At 44.8% G+C, this 18,027-nt stretch overlaps 1 long non-coding RNA gene across 1 annotated transcript; it reads right to left on the minus strand.

The window, feature by feature from the left end:
- Positions 1 to 5,539: 5,539 nt before the first annotated feature.
- Positions 5,540 to 10,803, minus strand: LOC309627759. The gene is made up of 2 exons (XR_014243943.1): positions 7,669 to 10,803; positions 5,540 to 7,638 (listed from the first exon to the last, which is right to left on the minus strand). It is a non-coding gene; the product is annotated as an uncharacterized lncRNA (long non-coding RNA).
- Positions 10,804 to 18,027: the final 7,224 nt, after the last annotated feature.

The raw sequence follows: 18,027 nt of genomic DNA on the forward strand, positions 1-18,027 counted from the left end.
CCATGTGGGCACCTGGAAGAGAGTGTTCCAGGTGAGGGAACAGCCAATGCTGAGGCTCTGAGGTGGGAGTATGCCTAGTGTGTGGTAGGAGGCCGATGGGCTGGAACAGAGAAAAAGAGAGGGAGGTTGAGGAGGGAGGGCTTTCAGGGCCCGTGAAATGAGTGTATTGTCAGCTCTGGCTGCTACAACAAAATACCATAGGGGGGAACCCTAAACAACAGACATTTATTTCTCACTGTTCTGGAGGCTGGAAGTCTAAGATCAGGGTGCCAGCATGGTCAAGTTCTAGTGAGGGCCCTCTTCCTGGCTTGCAGACTCTGCTGCCTTCTTGCTGTGTCCTCACATGATGGGAAGAAGCTCTGGTCTCGTCTTATAAGGGCACTAATCCCACCAGAGGGCTTACCTTCATGACCTCATCTAACCCTCCTTACCTCCCAAAGGCCCCACATTCTAGTACTATCATGTTGGGGATTCGGGTTCCAACCTATGAATTTGGGGGAGCAGGAAGACATAATTCAGTCCATAACAGGGAGCTACTGTGGGGTTTTCAACACTAAGAAAATGGATTCCAAAGTATTTTACCTTCCATTAAATCAACAACTACCTGTCTCAATTTTTCCACATTCCATCCTGAACATTTTGCACAGGAGCTCTTCAGGGAGCTGGAGTGAATTTTCCTTAAGGAAACCTGGGGCTCCGCTGGGCACTACTTTGGCAGTTCATGAAAATCTCTGTTTTTTCATGCAGCAGAGAGAGGTGCTTTTCGGCTTATAGTGTTCAACGACGTCAGCTTTGAAGTTTTTCTTTGGTTCTACTTCTGCGGATTAAAAAAAAGTCAGCAGTGGGCCACCTGAAAAGATGTTTGGGTACCCCTTTGACTATAGATTAGACCAAGAGGCTCCAGCTTCAGACAATGTTAATCTTAACCCAGGCTAGATTTATTAGGCTGCCTGGCATCTGAGATCGCAGATAAGCACGTTTTCCACTCTCGCTTTTGCTGTATTAAGCCTCACAGGGAAAATTTCTAAAGGTTCAGAAGAGAAATTCTCCAACTGTAAACCACATAAGCCTTTCTTTTCAGGCTTGTCTCTTTTTTCCCACCTTCTTTTAAAAGTACAATAATGAAACCATCTTCAATGCCCATCTGGATTCATCTGGAAGCCTGATCAGTGAACTGAATTATCTTCATTTTTTAAAAAGCAAGTGGAACTATTTGTCCAGAACCGGAAACTGTGCATTGTGATGACTCTGTATAATGCACAGAGAGGCTGTCACAGCACAACGGCCCAACCATGGCAGGAAGGTGAGCGGGTCTCTGCACTCTGTCCCAGGGCCCTAAGTGTACACGTCAAATAGTAATGAGCAAAGCCCCACCGGCCCAGCTCCAGGAGTCCCGCAGGATTCTGGACCAGCCACTTGTGCACACTTCTGAGTGGGGCTTGTTAGATCTGAACTTGGTCCAGTCGATCTGTATGGCTGGTACCCCGGCCCAAGCCCGGGGTCAGCTGCAGCACCCCCCTGGTCCCAAGGCTGTCTCTCCAGGGGCCAACGTTCAAGTGTTCAGCAAATATTTGCTGTGCGTTTGTGTGGCAGCATTGTCCTAGGCACTGGGGCTACAGTAGGGATAACAAACAAATATCCCTGCGTGCATGGAGCTTACGTTCTAGTGGGGGCAACAGATAATACCTGACCCTGGCCTGGAGTTCTGGGGTTCCTGTGAATCAGAGAAGAGAGCAGGACCTCTACCCAGACCTGAGAGCTGAAGTGGACTGAGCCAGGCTCTGGGGCCTGGGAGCGGTGATGGGTCAGCCAGGCCTGCCCCAGAACTCCTTGGTCTACAGATGGATTTGCCTCCATGAAGTCCTCTGGCCAGGAGGAACATTTTTTAGAACCTTCTGGTTACAGGCCTCCAACCTGCAAAACTGAAGACATTGTTCACTCATGGAATCCAGGATAAAAGCAGCCTAAATTGCCATGATGATTGAAGAATGACAATCCGAGGCAAAGGACTGATGAGAGGAAACTGGGGGAAGGCAGCAGCAGAAGAGGATGAAAAAAGGAGCCGGGAGATACGGGCTTTGGGAGGGAGGGTAACAAGACTCCGAGAATCTGTTTCCTTACCCCTCCCAGAGCTGCACCCCACGCTTACACACACCTCTAAGGCCCCCTCAGAGCTCCTGTAGCCCTTACGCCTTAAACAAAGTTCAGAATGCACCAGAAAACAAACTTCGTGTTTTATCGTGACATGGATGATTTTATCTCCCCGGATAATGACTTAGTATCCCAAAGCTTTTAGAAGGCTAGAAGCAATGAGGCTCAAAGTCCAACAACTGTTTCAAACCCATTAACAACTTGATTTTAGCCTCGCAGCTAATGCTTCTGATGGAGATAGCATGCACGTACGTCTATGTCTGATGCCTCTGTCATTATAAATACTTGTGAAAAAATAATGGGGCTTGAAGGTTGGAATCGTATGTACAATTCTGCTCTGAATTCCAACACGTGGAGTTTTTTCCACACCATCAAGCAGTGCTCTGACACCAGCTGGGTGCCCTACAGTTCAACTCAATTCTGACACTACCTACCTGGAGACGGTGTCCGATCCCACAGGTAAAGGGCTCCTCCCACAGGACTGCTCGCATCCCACTTATGATGCCAATCACGAGTCCTGGTTGTCACCTGTGCTTCTGACCAACTGCTCTAAGTAGGAGGTTCCCACAACCCCCTCTTTGGGTTGGATTAATTTGCTAGAGTGGCTCACAGAATTCAGAGAAACATTTTACTTACTGGATTACCAGTTTATTATAAAAGAATATAACTCAGGAAGAGCCAGATGCAGAGATGCACAGGGCAAGGGGTGGGGAAAGGGCGTGCGTGGAGCTTCCATGCCATCTGAGCGGACCACTCTCCCCAAATCTCCACATTCACCATTCACCGACCTGGAAGATCTCCAAACCCCATCCTTTTGGATTTTTATGGAGGCTTCATTACATAGGAATGATTGACTAAATCACTGGCCATTGGCCAGCAATTCGACCTCCAGCCCCTCCCTCTCCCTGGAGGGCAGGGGGGCGGGACTGATAGTTCCAACGCTCCAATCACAAGGTTGTCTCCCCTGGCAACCAACTCCCATCCTTAGGTGCTGTCCAAAAGTCAGCTTATTAACATAAATTCCAGCGTGGTTGAAAGGGGTTTGCTTTGAATATCATGACAGCTTTATTGCTCTTATCACCTAGGAAATTCCAAGGGTTTTAGGAGCTTTGTGCCCAAAACAGGATGAAGACCAAATGTATATTTCTTATTATAAATCACAATATCACAGTATGTGAACCTCAGAACTGCACCATTAGGGAGGGCGAGGGGACATCTGCTGTGGGGAGCAGAGGGGAAGCCCAGGGGTAGTGAGAAATCTAGGCAAAGGTATGGGTATGTTGGGAGCCAAGGGGGAACTTGTCACTCCAGAATTTCATCTAAAACCTAAGACCGGAAGTAAAAGGCTCTAAATCAATGACAATCTAAGTTCAGGAAAGCACCAATGATTGTGGCTGCCCCTCACGAGGACCTGGGGGGGATAGGAAAGTGCAGCATTTGGGAGGGGAGAGGAGGGGTGTCCTCGGTGTTCCCACCTAAGGACTGGGCTGGCCGAACCTTCCCCCTTCACTGAATTGTTTGCAGCTTAGGGAGAGGCAAGAGAGAGATGGCCAGGTAGAGAGGGGAGCAAGGGCATCCTCTGTGGTTTCTGGTCTCTGGGAGTACTGAAGGTAGATCTGAAACACATCAGGAGGCTCTGGAGGTGGGGCTAGTAGAGGGGAGATGAGCTGGAGGGTTACAAATTTGCAAGATATTTGTGGATAGCAGAGGAATACTGCAAGGTTACAAGCTGGTGGTTCCCTGGAAAATGTACTGATTCTTGCAAAGAACCACATGGCAGACTGCTGTTTGTCTATTATCATCTACTCTCACTTTTCTCCTTTCTAACAGAACTCCAAAACTTCTGGAGGGAGCAATATACCTGGCTAAAAACTACATTGCCTAGCTTCTCTTGCAGCTCATGTTGTTCAAATAAGACAGTCAGTGTGTGGAAGCCTATTGGGGTTTTCTGGGAAGGTTTTGCTTTCCTGTCATAGGCAAAGTCCTTTCTTCTCTTTACTCTTTTCCTATTTCTTATTTCTTGGAACTTGGATGAGTTGGTTGGAGCTCCAACAGTTGTTTTGTGAGAATGAGGATAAGTCATACTCTCAAGATGGTAGAACAAGTCAGAAAGAGCTTAAGTCACGGACAACTTTGTGGAGCTACTATACCAGCCCCAGACTATCTACTCTTAGACTTCTGATTACCCTTTTCTTACTTAAGCCACTATTACTTGGGTTTCCTACCACCTGTAACAACATTTGATTCCCAATGACACAGACACCCACTGCCTAACAAAGCTGCTACCACCTATCTACATAGAGCCCACAGGCAGTGAGTCAGAAGCAGTTAATGACTGACCCCAGAGAAGGACTACAGCTCCTCCACGTCAGCAGCATAAAGTGAAATCCCTGCCTCCCATTCCTTGTTCTTGCCTCAACACCCAATGGAAAGGGAAAGAGTATGAATTTAGACTCCCAGCCCCCACCACCAGATGACTGCCCCTCGCTAAGCCTCTGGGGACTCAAATCCGGTCCCTGTGCTGTGAGCTTTTCAATTATTCTTAAAAACTGAAAGTGACTATTTTAATAAGCAGAGGTCATTGTCAAGTTTCGAAATCAACTTGAGATGTTGTTAAAAGAGCTACTGTCCAGTAAGAAAATGGAGTTTGACTTAGCAGAGTTGGAGACAGTTTGGAAAAATTAAGATGATTTCATTTTCGTACCCACATAGAGTTAAAACATCCCAACAAACTGTTTACCAAATAAATCTGCTTAATTTCTATTGCCTTAAATCCATGCCACATCTCTACGTACTGATGTGGACAAGTTTCCAAGGTAGAATGTATATTCAAGGGGGCGTGGGCACAAGATACAAAATAGAGTATAAAGTCGACTACTTTTGGATATTAAAAACAGGCAAACAAGAATTTATACTTGTATTTACATAAAGAGACCCTGGAAGCATACACAGGATTCTCTACAGGGTGGATGGGAATGAGTGGGAGCAAGATTTCTCAGAATACACGTCTTTGTGCAGATTTGATTCTTGAATCATGTGAATGTATTAGAATTTTAAATTAGAAATGTTAGTGCCACAGAGTATTCAATAGTCTTGTAGAAAAGACATGAGAGAGTGTCATGGACATATATACACTACCAAATGTAAAATAGATAGCTAGTGGGAAGCAGCCGCATAGCACAGGGAGATCAGCTCGGTGCTTTGTGACCACCTAGAGGTGTGGGATGGGGAGGGTGGGAGGGAGGGAGATGCAAGAGGGAAGAGATATGGGAACATATTGTATATGTATAACTGATTAACTTTGTTATAAAGCAGATGCTAACACACCATTGTAAGGCAATTATACTTCAATAAAGATGTTTAAAAAAAAATCATCTTGCTATGTGTTAAAAATAATAATAAACCTACATGTTTACAATAAAAAAAAAAAAAAAAAGACATGTAGAAGGCCATAAGATGACTAAAATAGGAGGCTTTAAAACTCTCCCCTCCATATACTTCAAATAATGAAATCAAAGTGTTTGCTACATTTCTAGGCAAGTAGCTCTTCACCCCCAGCCTACACCCTGGATTTGTGAGACGGGGAGGTTTTGGTGAGTTGTGAGTTAGTGGCAACATCGGGAACCAAATAAGGAGCCTTAGCTTTTGTTTGAGGGAAAAAAAAAAACTGGTTTGTGATGATAATTGGAAGAAGTAATAATCAATATATTACTAGATATAATTTATATTTTATATATTATAAATATAACATATATATTATATTATATATATTATATTTATATTATATAAAATATATATTGTATAATATAATATTGACATGTAATCTATTATATATGAATATATATATCATATATAATAGATTATATAATATAATATTGACTTGTAATGTCAATATTATATTGACTATATTATATAATATAATATTGACATGTACTCTATCATATATTAATAGAAGATTTAATAAGTATATTAATATATATTATATTATACATATAATAATATATATAATATATTACCGCAAATAATTTTTTATTAACTTATTTAAAAAATTTTTTGTGATCAGACTTTCTGTACCTAAAAGAAATTTTCTGCAGCTAAGGGAATTTTTCCTGCAGAAATATAGCACTAGTGAGAAATCTAACAATTTTGTTTATTTAAGGCAAAGGTTGGCAAACCATGGCCTGTGGGCCAGAATTGGCCAGTTGCCTATTTTGTTATGGCTGGTGAGCTAAGAATGGTTTTTACATTTTTGAATGACCACATTTTACATGGTTATATAAATGCCTAGGTAATAGCCATTTTGCCTCTTGGCCTGCAAAGACTAAAATATTTATTATCCAGCCCTTCAGGAAAACATTTGCCACCCCAGATTTAGGACCTTTTGAGACCCATTTTCAAAATTTTGCTCTAAAATATGTAGTGACAACTGAGACCAACCTCTGACCAAACACATCCCAACAAAAACATAAAAGCCATTGAGTGATGGATGAGGCAGGGCTGGCTAGTCAGGACATACAGTTTTTGCTGGGTGGGGCAGCATTAGGCAGGAAACACACAAACACACACACACACACACACATTTCCCATGTTGGAAATGGGAAAATGGGAAAATATTGCTCTTGGCTGGGTTTCTCTATTGCACAAATTCCCCATTTGGTGTCCAAAGCTCTGAAGCCACAAGATAGAGTTGGGTTTCATTCCAACTGCCAGACACAGAAGGCCTAACATGCATAACTCAGTGTGTCACTGGCCCATGACTGTGGCCCTTAAATACAGAAATGTGACACATGTCAGCCGTTGCAATGGGGTTCTGTGGCTTTAAAGAGGCTTCTGTATTGTGTGTGCATCTAAGTAAGTGGAACTCGACTCATCACATCTTTTTCAGCAATGAAATTGTAACAGCATGGACCCATCCATCATTGTGTCATCCTTACGAAAATGGTTTTCAGTGGTCAACTTGCCATAGTTAATTAGTCTTCTGATGTATGAATAGTCAGAAGCAAAGCGACTTTAAGAGCCAGGTTTTCAGATACATTAAGCGGTGAACTCTGCAGGTATCTGATCTTTCCCGCCTTTTAATTAGAGCCCTTTCATCCAAGAGGGAGAGTGTCTGTGTGGTTAGAGGTACAGCTAGCCTGGTTCCGCCTTCTGTTCTCAGTTTTGGTGCTAACTCATAGCAACCACGAACAAGCCAGTCTCGGAGGCTCAAATATGTGAAATCCAGGAAGTTCTAGAGTAGAATGTGGTTAGCTGATGGCTGTTCAAATGCAGATATCATGAAGTTTTATGTGAAAGGGAGTGTATCAGATACTGCTAGGAGACCCCAAAATGTAGGGATTTAAAAAAGAAAAGCAACCATTTGTTTAGTTCAAGATTCTGCAAATCATCAGCTTAGTCTGGGTTCAGTGGGGGCTCCTCAGGCATCCAGTCAGTGGTGTGTTTGTGTGTTGGTACGTGGTTTTGCTGATGTTGGCTGGGCTCCCTCACCTGTCTTAGGACTTGGCTGGGCTCCCTCACCTGTCTTAGGACTTGGCTGGGATTATGGGGCTACTCGACTCTGGTCCAGGTAGTTTCTCATCATCCAGCAGGCTAATTCAAGATGTTCAAAGTGCAGAGACAGGAGTCTCTAAAGATGTAGTGGTTGTATGCAAGACCTCTTGAAGCCTGGGCTTGGAACTGGCAAAATATCACTTTCATAACTTTCTAGTGGCCAAAGCACGTCACAAGGCCAACCCAGATCCCCGGGGTGAAATACCCTACTCTTCATGGAAGAAGTTTCAAAGTCACACTGCAAGGGCATGGATACAGGAAGGGGAAGAATTGTGGCCTTTTTTGCCATCTATCACTGGGAGCTAATACATTAAGGAACACGTGGAAGGCGTCCCAGCAGCCGTCTGCTGACAGAGCAGGTGAGAAGGGAAGAATCTGGATGCTAACCCAGTAATCGAGGGATGGAGATTACACCTCTCTAGTTGTCCCCAGGCCTCGCGTCCTCGGGCAAGTTGGACCTGCAGTGGATAGATGAGTGTGTGAGCAGTGCCTGTCTGGGTTTTAAGTTAATTCAGAAAAGAAAAGAACGGGGGTATTTTCCCATATACATTGGGAACCCAAGAGTGCATAAGGGCTCTGAGTGTGATAGCCTAGTGGAGAGGAAAGCGTCTGCACCCACAGAAGGATCCTCACCCTCAACCAAGAAGCGGTGCCACTTGATGCTCTGAGAACAGCGTTACTTGGCAGACATAACCAACTAACAGTTTAACACCTTAATAACTGCGTGACTCTGGGCAAGTCACTTAACGTCTTTAAGCCTCAGTTTTGTCATCTGTCAAATGAGGATAACAATATATACCGCCAAGTGTAGCTGGGGCGATTAAAGGAGCTAACACATGTAAGAAGTCTAAGGCAGGGACCTCCCTGGGGGTCCAGTGGTTAAGACTTCACCTTCCAGTGCAGGGCGTGTGGGTTTGACCCCTGGTTGGGGAGCTAGGATCCTACATGCCTCGGGGCCAAAAAACCAAAACATAAAAGAACAGAAGCAATATTGTAACAAATTCAATAAAGACTTTGAAAAAAATGGTCCACATAAAATAATCTAAAAAAAAATGTCTAAGGCAATATTTGGCATAACGTTAGCTCTCACTGTTAACTATTCTCCTAACCTTTATGACTGCTGAACCTTCATTGATGATCCACAATCTCCTCTTGCGATCCTGGCCACACCTCTGAGCTCTCCTCCTGGTAATTTAGACCATCAGTTTCACGTGAACATCTCACTTGATTCAAACTCAACGCGCATTAAAGCTAAACAAACCTGTCCCTTTAAATCCCTTGCCTTTCCTGACTTTTCATATCTGTTCATTCAAAGCCATCATTTAGCCACCTGGATTTGTCACTGTGGGGTTACCTTGGATTCCTTAATTTCCTTCAGGCCTCTTATCCAGTTATTGAACAGTGTGGAATGTCTCTCCCGTCCCACGTTCCCGACTAACTGGCGAATCCGAGTTCCTCTCTTGATGCTTTGAGGACCCCGCTAGAGTTCTTACCAGTTTCCCTGCCTCCAGGCTCTCCACACTTTCATCCGTCCCGCACATTCTTGCAAGATTCATTTTCCAAAAGACAATCCCTGGCTCCAAACTGCAAATGGTGCCTCATTACTTACAAGATGACATCCAACTGCTGAGTCTGGCATCCAAAGCCCCTCACAGTCTGATCTCAGTTCCCCAAGACTCCAAGGAGATTCATCTTGCATTATAATTATTTACATACCCATCTTGTGTTCCCTTTAAGAGTGTAAGTCTCTCCAGCAAGGGTCAGGACCCCACGGTCCACGGACAAATTCTACGGGGCCCACACAGCCTAAAATATTTACCATGCGGCCCTTTACAGATAGCTGACCCCTGATCTACAGGGTGGAAGCATGTCTTATACAACTTCATTTGCCCTTCAGAACCGCGTACTTTTCAATAAACATGTATTGAATGAATGTTCCACGTACCGACCCCTAAGCACCTGTGTCCTTTCTTGTTCCCATAAATTTGCTTCTGTAATGGAAGCCCTTCCCCTCTTTTGTCTACCTGAATAAACTTTTCTTAAACTCTAAGGCCCATATCACATTCTCTGGGACGCCTTTCTGATGGCTTCTACTGAGTTCTGTGTTCCAGTAACGCTAACCTTTGTCATCTGACACTTAACCTTCTGGTTCCAGTTAGTTAGTTTTTTGCATCCGCGAGGGTCATGATCCTGATGGACACCCATTCCTACCCATGGCTGGCTAGCCTCTACCCTTCAGAACTCAACGTTTTACCTGGCCTGGGAAGTTTTCTCTGCCTTCCTCTGCCCAACCAGCTGAGTTAGGGGTCCCTTCCTTGTGCCCCCACAGCTCCCTGAACTTTCCCATTGTGGCACTTATCTTTGTTTACTGTAATCATTGATTTACTTCTCAGATTCTCCACACGTGCTGTGAGCCCATTTACATTTGGGTCAGTCTCTTACTCATGGATATATTCCCAGTACCTGGCCTGGGGCCTGGCTCGTGGAGATACCCAGTTAATATTTTGGAATAAATGGTTGGTCAATCAATGGCCGTTATTGACTTCATGGTTGATTAAAATATCTGGTCCTGTTCCTTGTGCTCCCCTATTTGCATACTTCAGTTTTCTCTTCTCTATATGTAGAGGCATTTCTCTTACTTATGTATCAATGGGTAGTTTGTCTCTCTGGATATTAGTAAGTAACTGTTAAACTTTATATGACCGAGGTTATCAGGCTAAAATTGGGGTACCCTGCGACATACCAAGCATGGAGATGCTCAGGTCTTTGCTGAGAATGCTAAGTGCCTTTTTTTTTCAGCCCACAGTTGTCTTAGACAGTGGGCTACTAACCCCCCAGGGCTCTTCCTCTTTAGGAACTAAGCATTCCTCGGACAGCCTGATGCCGAATAAAAAGCTCCATGACCAGATGACACACACTCATGGCCACCTTTGCAGATCCAGCCTGAGCCTGCTCAGAGCACCACACTCACCTGGTATAAAATAACACCAAACGTTTGGACTTGGACACCCTTTGCCGAATGTTGGAGTATCACAACAAAGCACAAGGAAGGGGCGCACGGTATCAGGAATGGAAGACGGCACGCTGGAAACGGTTCAGGCGCCACACGCGAGAGTAGGAGCTTCATTCGGCAGACAGCTTCTTTCCCACTCTCGAGTCCCCCGACCCCCTCCCGCCACCCAGCTCTGCTGCTTGGGCACCCCTCCCCCCCCCACCACAGCGTCTCTTCTGAGCGCGTGATATTGCAATCACGGTCCTCTTAGCTGTCCATGATCAGTTTCCTTTTTGGGGGGGTGGAGGTGGGGGATACACTCTTCCACTCTTAATAGAGAAATCACCAACGATATATCCAAGAATCATTTAAAAATATCATTAACTTGTGAAGTCCACAATGGTTTATAATGTACTTCCATGTACGTTGCTTCATTAGATTCTCAAAACTGAGTAGCATAATTAACATACTTTTCCCATTGACAAATGTGGAAATTCAAGCTTTTAAAGGCTTAGCTAGCTCTGATGAAAGATTCAGCAATACCACAATATATATAACTAACAAAAATGTTGATGGAAAGGATTACATCGTGATCAGTTTCTTAAATGCAGATCAATTAGAGACAGGTTGTAAATCGGTCAGCTTCATCAGCCCAGATCTTCTTGCCATAAAACTTGGTGCATAATAACCAAGTTTCCACGCTCTGTACGTGAGCCTTCTCCTACAAAGTTAAAGTGGAAATGAGGTACAGAAGCTCATCTGATCAGACAGTGAACAGACATTTGGCATTTTAAAAATGCCTTTTAAATGTCTAGATAGATGGTATATTACCCTGTAGCCTTTTCAAAATCTGGGAGACATGCCACGAATGCCGTTGCCTAAAAAAGCCAGACCTAGAATCACCCCCCATGTGCCTGGCTGAGAAGGGCAGCAACCTGGGAGTCTCGGGAGCAAAATGTCCCCACTCCGCTCATGGGGTACCTGTTTCTGCAAGATGAGAAGAGCCAGTAGAATGCTTTGCTCATGATGTTTGCCTGATTGGTCGTGTGACACGGACAACGCAGTTTGGCCGCTAGAACAGTATTCGAGGTGGGACACTTACTCCGTCGAGGGCAGGCACCCTCGTTGCCTTAAATGAGTGGTCAGGATTGTAGGTTCAGTGGAAACAGGGACGTTCATATAGAACCCGATGGCCCAAAGACAGTCCCTAACTCCTTCACCCACTGCCACGTGCACCTGCATACCCCCAGGGGACCAAGCAGAGCAAGAGATGGGTCTGGTATTAGTTGGAGCTTCCCCAGAGGGGAATGATCACAAGGCATGTGGTGATTGTGATACCGACCAGGGTTCTTGGCCTCCTTAATCAACAGAAATTGACTAGAGGCCAGGCAAGAAATTCAGGCAAGGCTTTATTGGGGCCCGGAGGAGCGAGAACAAGTAACAGGTTCCCTTGCTGGCTCTCTGAGGTGGGGGGGGCCGAGCTGGTTCCTTATATGGGGTGAGGGTAGGGGCGGGCCCAGGGGTCGGGCCAGAGGGCTGGCTTAGGTGTTTTGCCCACCCCCTGGTGGTGTTGAGTGCCGCGGGGCATGCGCAGTACCCTGCTTTTGCTCCCGGCTCTTCAGAAGTGGCAGTTGAGTTTTCTGGTCCTTTTGTATCTTTTTGTTTATAATTTGCCCCAACTGCGCATGCACGCAGTTATTTTTAGTTTCTTGGTATTTCGCAGCTCAAGGAGACGTTTAGCCAGGTGCAAGCATTGCAGCACGGCAGCAAAGGGTCCCGAGTCCCAGCCTGTTTCAGTTGTACCAGAAGCAGTCTGAAAAGTTTGCTTTTGCTTTTCCCTCCCGAAGTTCACACCTGAGCCCCACTTGTTATCACTCTTTTTTGAATAAAGGCCCATCCAGAGCTCACAAGCCATGAACAAGGGTCAGAGAAAAAAGAGACTGTGCCCCAGTGACTTGAATAATAAAGATGGTCTGTATGGCAGCCTCAAGCCGGCCGACACCTGGGTCTCTTTAGCAGCAGTAAACCTGCCTCACCCTACCGGCTAGGCAAAGCGAGAGAACTGAGACGGCGCCTCCTTGCCCTTGGGCAGAGGGTAGAAGCCAGATGTGGTCCTTGTTCACATTGGGGGGAAAAGCGCAGAGGGAGGGGTGGACAGGTGCCTTGCTCTGCTGCTCGAGGCCGGCACGGACCATTCATTAAACAAAATGACGCAAAGCCAAAACAAAACAACCCCCCCCCCCCACAGCAATAATAACAGAAGCAGCAGCAGCAAAGCAGAGTGTGAAGCGGGGAAGGATCAATTTCTGAGGAGTCCCTGGCAGGCTGAGCTGCTGCCCTGCCTGGAGAAACCTGGAAGGGGAGGCATGGGCGCTTCAGTGATGCCAGGTGGGTTAGGACGGCTGCAGGGGGTCTGAGGATGCCACGAGTCCCAGGGAGGTAGCCCTGCTCCTAATGGTGTTCTATAGTCATTACTGGTGCGTTCTTGGCTTCAGCAGCAACTCTGACTTCAAAAGAGGGCATCAGACTGAATCCCTGCCGCTGGGGAGAAGAGAATATGGGCATTGTGGAGAAACACCAGAGGGGATTTATCTGAGTTCCCCACTGCCGCCCTCTCTAAGCCTCCGTCTCCTTGAGCAATAACGTTAGGAAAAGTTCCATCATTTGAGTTTGAGAGCTTCTTGTCCTGCTTCTTTGGGAACATTCTGGGCTTCCTCCGGCTGTTTTTTCAGGTCTCCTATCAGTATTTCTCAGGCAGTGCCTCCACGCTTCACAGAACACAGTTCCCAGGCCCCAAGCTGCCCTGGGAATCCTGTCCTGAAGCTTCCTGCTCATGCATCAGCAGGCTCAGCACTTGGTTGGCCACGCTGTAAAAGGAAGAGAAAGCAACCGCTTTTACTGCCCATAAATGTTCAGGTGCAAAGCAATTCTACCCGGCCTGTGGTGTTGCCCAGGGATTCCCAAGGATGGTTGTGTAGCAAAGCGAGAGGAGACCAGGGAGGGAACTGCAAGTTGGGGTACGGGGTGGTGGGGGTGGGCAGGTGACCCCTTCCTTCCTCGCCTCTCCACCTCCCTGGAGGCTTTCAGGAGGGAGCCCTCTCTCCCTGCTTTTCTGATGAGTCAGTGGTGATTCTTAGCTGGCCACCTTGGAGTAAAAAAGAAAGACGATGGTTCTTTACATCTGTATAGTGTTTCACAGTTGTTTTTTTTTTCACATCTTTATTGGAGTATAATTGCTTTACAGTATTGTGTTAATTTCTGCTGTATAACAAAGTGAATGAACTATATGTATACATATATCCCCATATCCCCTCCCTCTTGAGCCTCCCTCCCACCCTCCCTATCTCACCCCTCTAGGTCCTCACAAAGCATCGAGTTGATCTCCCTGCTGAGCAGTTTTTATCTACTTACCAAAACGGAGGTGCTTAAAGGCATAGGATGGAAATGAGGGAGGAGGAATCTCAACACTTCGTTACTTCTATTTTAATCACAGAATTTATCTCGCCCTGTTGGCCGTTGTTCTTTCTGTTCATGTATTTTGGATCTGATTCCAGTACACCGTTTTGTCCATACATTTCTTCTGTGCTGTTAGCCTGGTGCAACCGTCTCCTGGCTCTCCACTCCCCACCCACCCCACCCCCACCCAGTAATGCCACTACCAATTCCCATTCCACAACTGCAGATCGCACTTAATTTCACACCTAAATGTGATAACACACCACCTCTATTTCCTCTCTCTTCCTCCTCCTCCTCCTTCCTTTCTTTCCTCCCGTCCCTTTCCTCCCCGCCCGTCTACTAGATATTATTTGTTGTCATCAGCTTCCCAGTCACATCTATATTCTTGCTCGTATCTTGGTCGGGGGCGGGGAGAGCCTGGAAACCATACATCTCAACCTCCCTTGCTTCCAGGTGAGAAGCCCTCCAGGGAGATCTGGAAGGCAGGAAAGGGGCTCCTAATCCTCTGGCAGAAGTACGGCAGATACATGGGCTGCAGCAGATGTAAGTTTTTGCAGTGGACTCCGTGTCCTACTGTCAGTCACAGCTTCAGGTCCAGGGACAGCTATGAAGTCAGCTGCAGTTTCCTGCCCCGGGATTTGAGGACCACCGTGGTGATCTCTGGAGCATGGCTGTTGTAGTGTAGCATGAAAGCTGGGGGCAGCTCCCCTAAGTTATCTCTCTTTTGCACAGCCAACAATTTTGCTCACACTTAATTCTCTTCCTGCTTGCAATACCCCTTTGTGCTTAAAATTATACCTCTTTCTGCTTGAAAGTGGTTCTCAAAGAGTGGTCCTGGACCAGCAGCATCACCATCGTCTGAGAATCCATTAGAAATGCAAATTCCTGGGCTTCCCTGGTGGCGCAGTGGTTAAGAATCCGCCTGCCAATGCAGGGGACACGGGTTCGAGCCCTGGTCTGGGAAGATCCCACATGCCGCGGAGCAACTAAGCCCGTGAGCCACAACTACTGAGCCTGCGCGTCTGGAGCCTGTGCTCCGCAACAAGAGAGGCCGCGACAGTGAGAGGCCCGCGCACCGCAATGAAGAGTGGCCCCCACTTGCCACAACTAGAGAAAGCCCTCGCACAGAAACGAAGACCCAACACAGCCATAAATAAATAAATAAATAAATAAATTTATTTAAAAAAAAAAAAAGAAATGCAAATTCCTGGGTCCGCCCCAGACCTATCGAATCAAAGACTCCGGCCATTTGTGTTTTAACACGCCCTCCAAGCGCTCCCAAGTCACCCTCAAGTGTGAGAACCACTGATCTATCGCATGTTTATTTTCCTGTCATAAACCATGATTGATATACACACACCTTCTCAATTATGTGTTGCTTTTTTTATAATATAAAAAATATAAAATACTGGATTTCTTGTAGAAAATTTGGAAAGATACAAAAAGTGTGAATAAGGAAGAAAACCCCCAAAATTCCATTATTGAGAGTTAATTGTGTTAACCTTTCGGTTTCTCTCTTTCAGTCATCTTTTGGTGTACACATTTATGTGTGCAGTTATATAACTGGTCTGTTTTGCGGCTGTTTTTATTTATACACCGTTATATAAGGAACATTTCTCTGTGCCATTAAATATGCTTGTTTAAAGCCTACTTAGTGTTCCGTGTTATGGAAGTACTATAATTAATTAGCTATTCTCCCACTGAAGAATGTTTATGTTGTTTCTGAGCTTTGCTATTATAAATTAATGCTACACTGGACATTCTTATATAAAATCTTATCCCATTCCTGGCTGTCTCCTTGGCATGAAAAGATAAATTAGAATATGGATGAGAAAAGAGATTTAGGCAGGGCAGTGCTTGCCCCTCCCAGAGCAATGGCTCCTTGTATGTGGGGGTAATACAGAGATGTTATGGAACTTACCAGATAGGTAGGGCGTCAAGATGGAAAAGAAGAGAGAAATTTAAGAAAGTTGTTTTTCCTGTTCCTGAGCTTCAGTGATGGTTGTGAGAACAAAAGCATTTTAGAAGGAAGTAGAAGCACAATGAAGCAAAGTAAGTGATTATTCTTTCACTCTAGGAATCCACCCTGAAAGGTGAGGTGGGTTTGTGATTGGCTGTCTATAAGGACAGAGAACTGAGCCCAGACTGGTTTCTTACCCTGATCCATGACATGAGCCTGGGGAGGCTGGATGGGTCCATTCACACACTGCTCTGGGGACTTCCATCTCTGCCGGATGGGCTGAGGTCTTCCTTAGAAAGCCTGCCTGATGCCTGAGCACATTATAGGCATTTCAGTGATACTTGCTGACTGAATAAAGATGAAGAGAGTATTTCTAAAAGCCCAGACATGTATAATATTATCTCAAATGTCACATGATTTAAGGATTCCCTATAAAATCCCATGCTTACAAAGGGATCTGCTTCCCAGCACGCCTGCAACAAATTCTTGTCTCTTTTTTCTGCTGTAGGTTTGTCTACAAATATTTACTGGAGATCTACTACATTCCTGGTGTTGCTTTTGTGCAGGAAATAGAACAAAGCCCCTCCTGCCTTCAAGGAGCTTTCATTTTATTTTTTGAAGAGAGACAATAAATATTCAAATAAATCAATAATGCTATGAGTTTAGCCTTACAAGCTAGTGGGAAGTAGCCGCATAGCACAGGGAAATCAGCTCAGTGCTTCGTGACCACCTAGAGGGGTGGGATAGGGAGGGTGGGAGGGAGATATGGGGATATGTGGGAGGAGATATGGGGATATATGTATACGTATAGCTGATTCACTTTGTTATACAGCAGAAACTAACACACCATTGTAAAACAATTATACTCCAATAAAGATGTTAAAAAAAATAAAAAAGAGTTTAGCCTTACAGCATGATAACTATAGTTGGCACTGCTGTATGGTATTTTTTAAAAATTTTTATTGAAATACAGTTGATTTACAATGTTGTGTTAGTTTCAGGTGTACAGCAAAGTGATTCAGTTTATATATATATATACACACACACACATAAATATACACACACACATATATATATATATATATATATATTCTCTTTTAGATTCTTTTCCATTATAGGTTATTACAAGATATTGAATATCGTTCCCTGGGCGTAGATCCTTTTTGGTTGTATGATATATTTGAAAGCTATTAAGAGAGTAGATCCTAAAAGTTCTCATCACAAAGAAGAGAATTTTTTTTGTAACTATATAAGGAGATATATGTTAACTGAACTTACTGTGGTAGTCAATTTGCAATAAATGTAAGTCAAGTCCTTATGCTGTACCCCTTAAACTTGCACAGAGCTGTATGTCAATTATATCTCAATCACACTGGAATAAAGAAGAGTTTAGCTTGTTACATAGTGACCAGTATGGTGAGAGGTGTTATGTTCCGTTGTCATTTCAAAGCTCCAGCTCCAGCAATAGAGTCTCTGTGGGGAAGAGGTAGTTGTCTTGTCTTAAATTCACTTGCAAACCAATGGGCCAGGAATCTCAGCATTGCTTTCAATGCAGACCCTACAGTGGGTGTTGCAGTTTGGATAGAGCCATAGATTTTATACCCTCCAAGGTTTCATGTGTTAGTGCCCTGGATCTAGTGATGTGGGGATCCTAGGACTTGGCATGACTTGGTTAGAAATGAAACGATATAGTCAACATATTTCTGTAACATCTTATGGAAAAACCCAAAAGAACTTTTTGGCCAACCCCATATAAGTAATCAATACAGTCAAGAACAATATGCTTTAGAACACTTAGCTGTGGTGGCAACTAGGTTTTTCTCCCATGCTGATTCTTGTCAATCTGTGGGGATGGTTTTAAACACTGTCTTGAGATTCCCATTTCCAAAGAAAGTAGAAGTAAGATGAAGCAAAGTGA

Source organism: Balaenoptera borealis, assembly GCF_965194805.1.
Source record: "Balaenoptera borealis genome assembly, chromosome: 4".
Classification (NCBI taxonomy): Eukaryota; Metazoa; Chordata; class Mammalia; order Artiodactyla; family Balaenopteridae; genus Balaenoptera; species Balaenoptera borealis.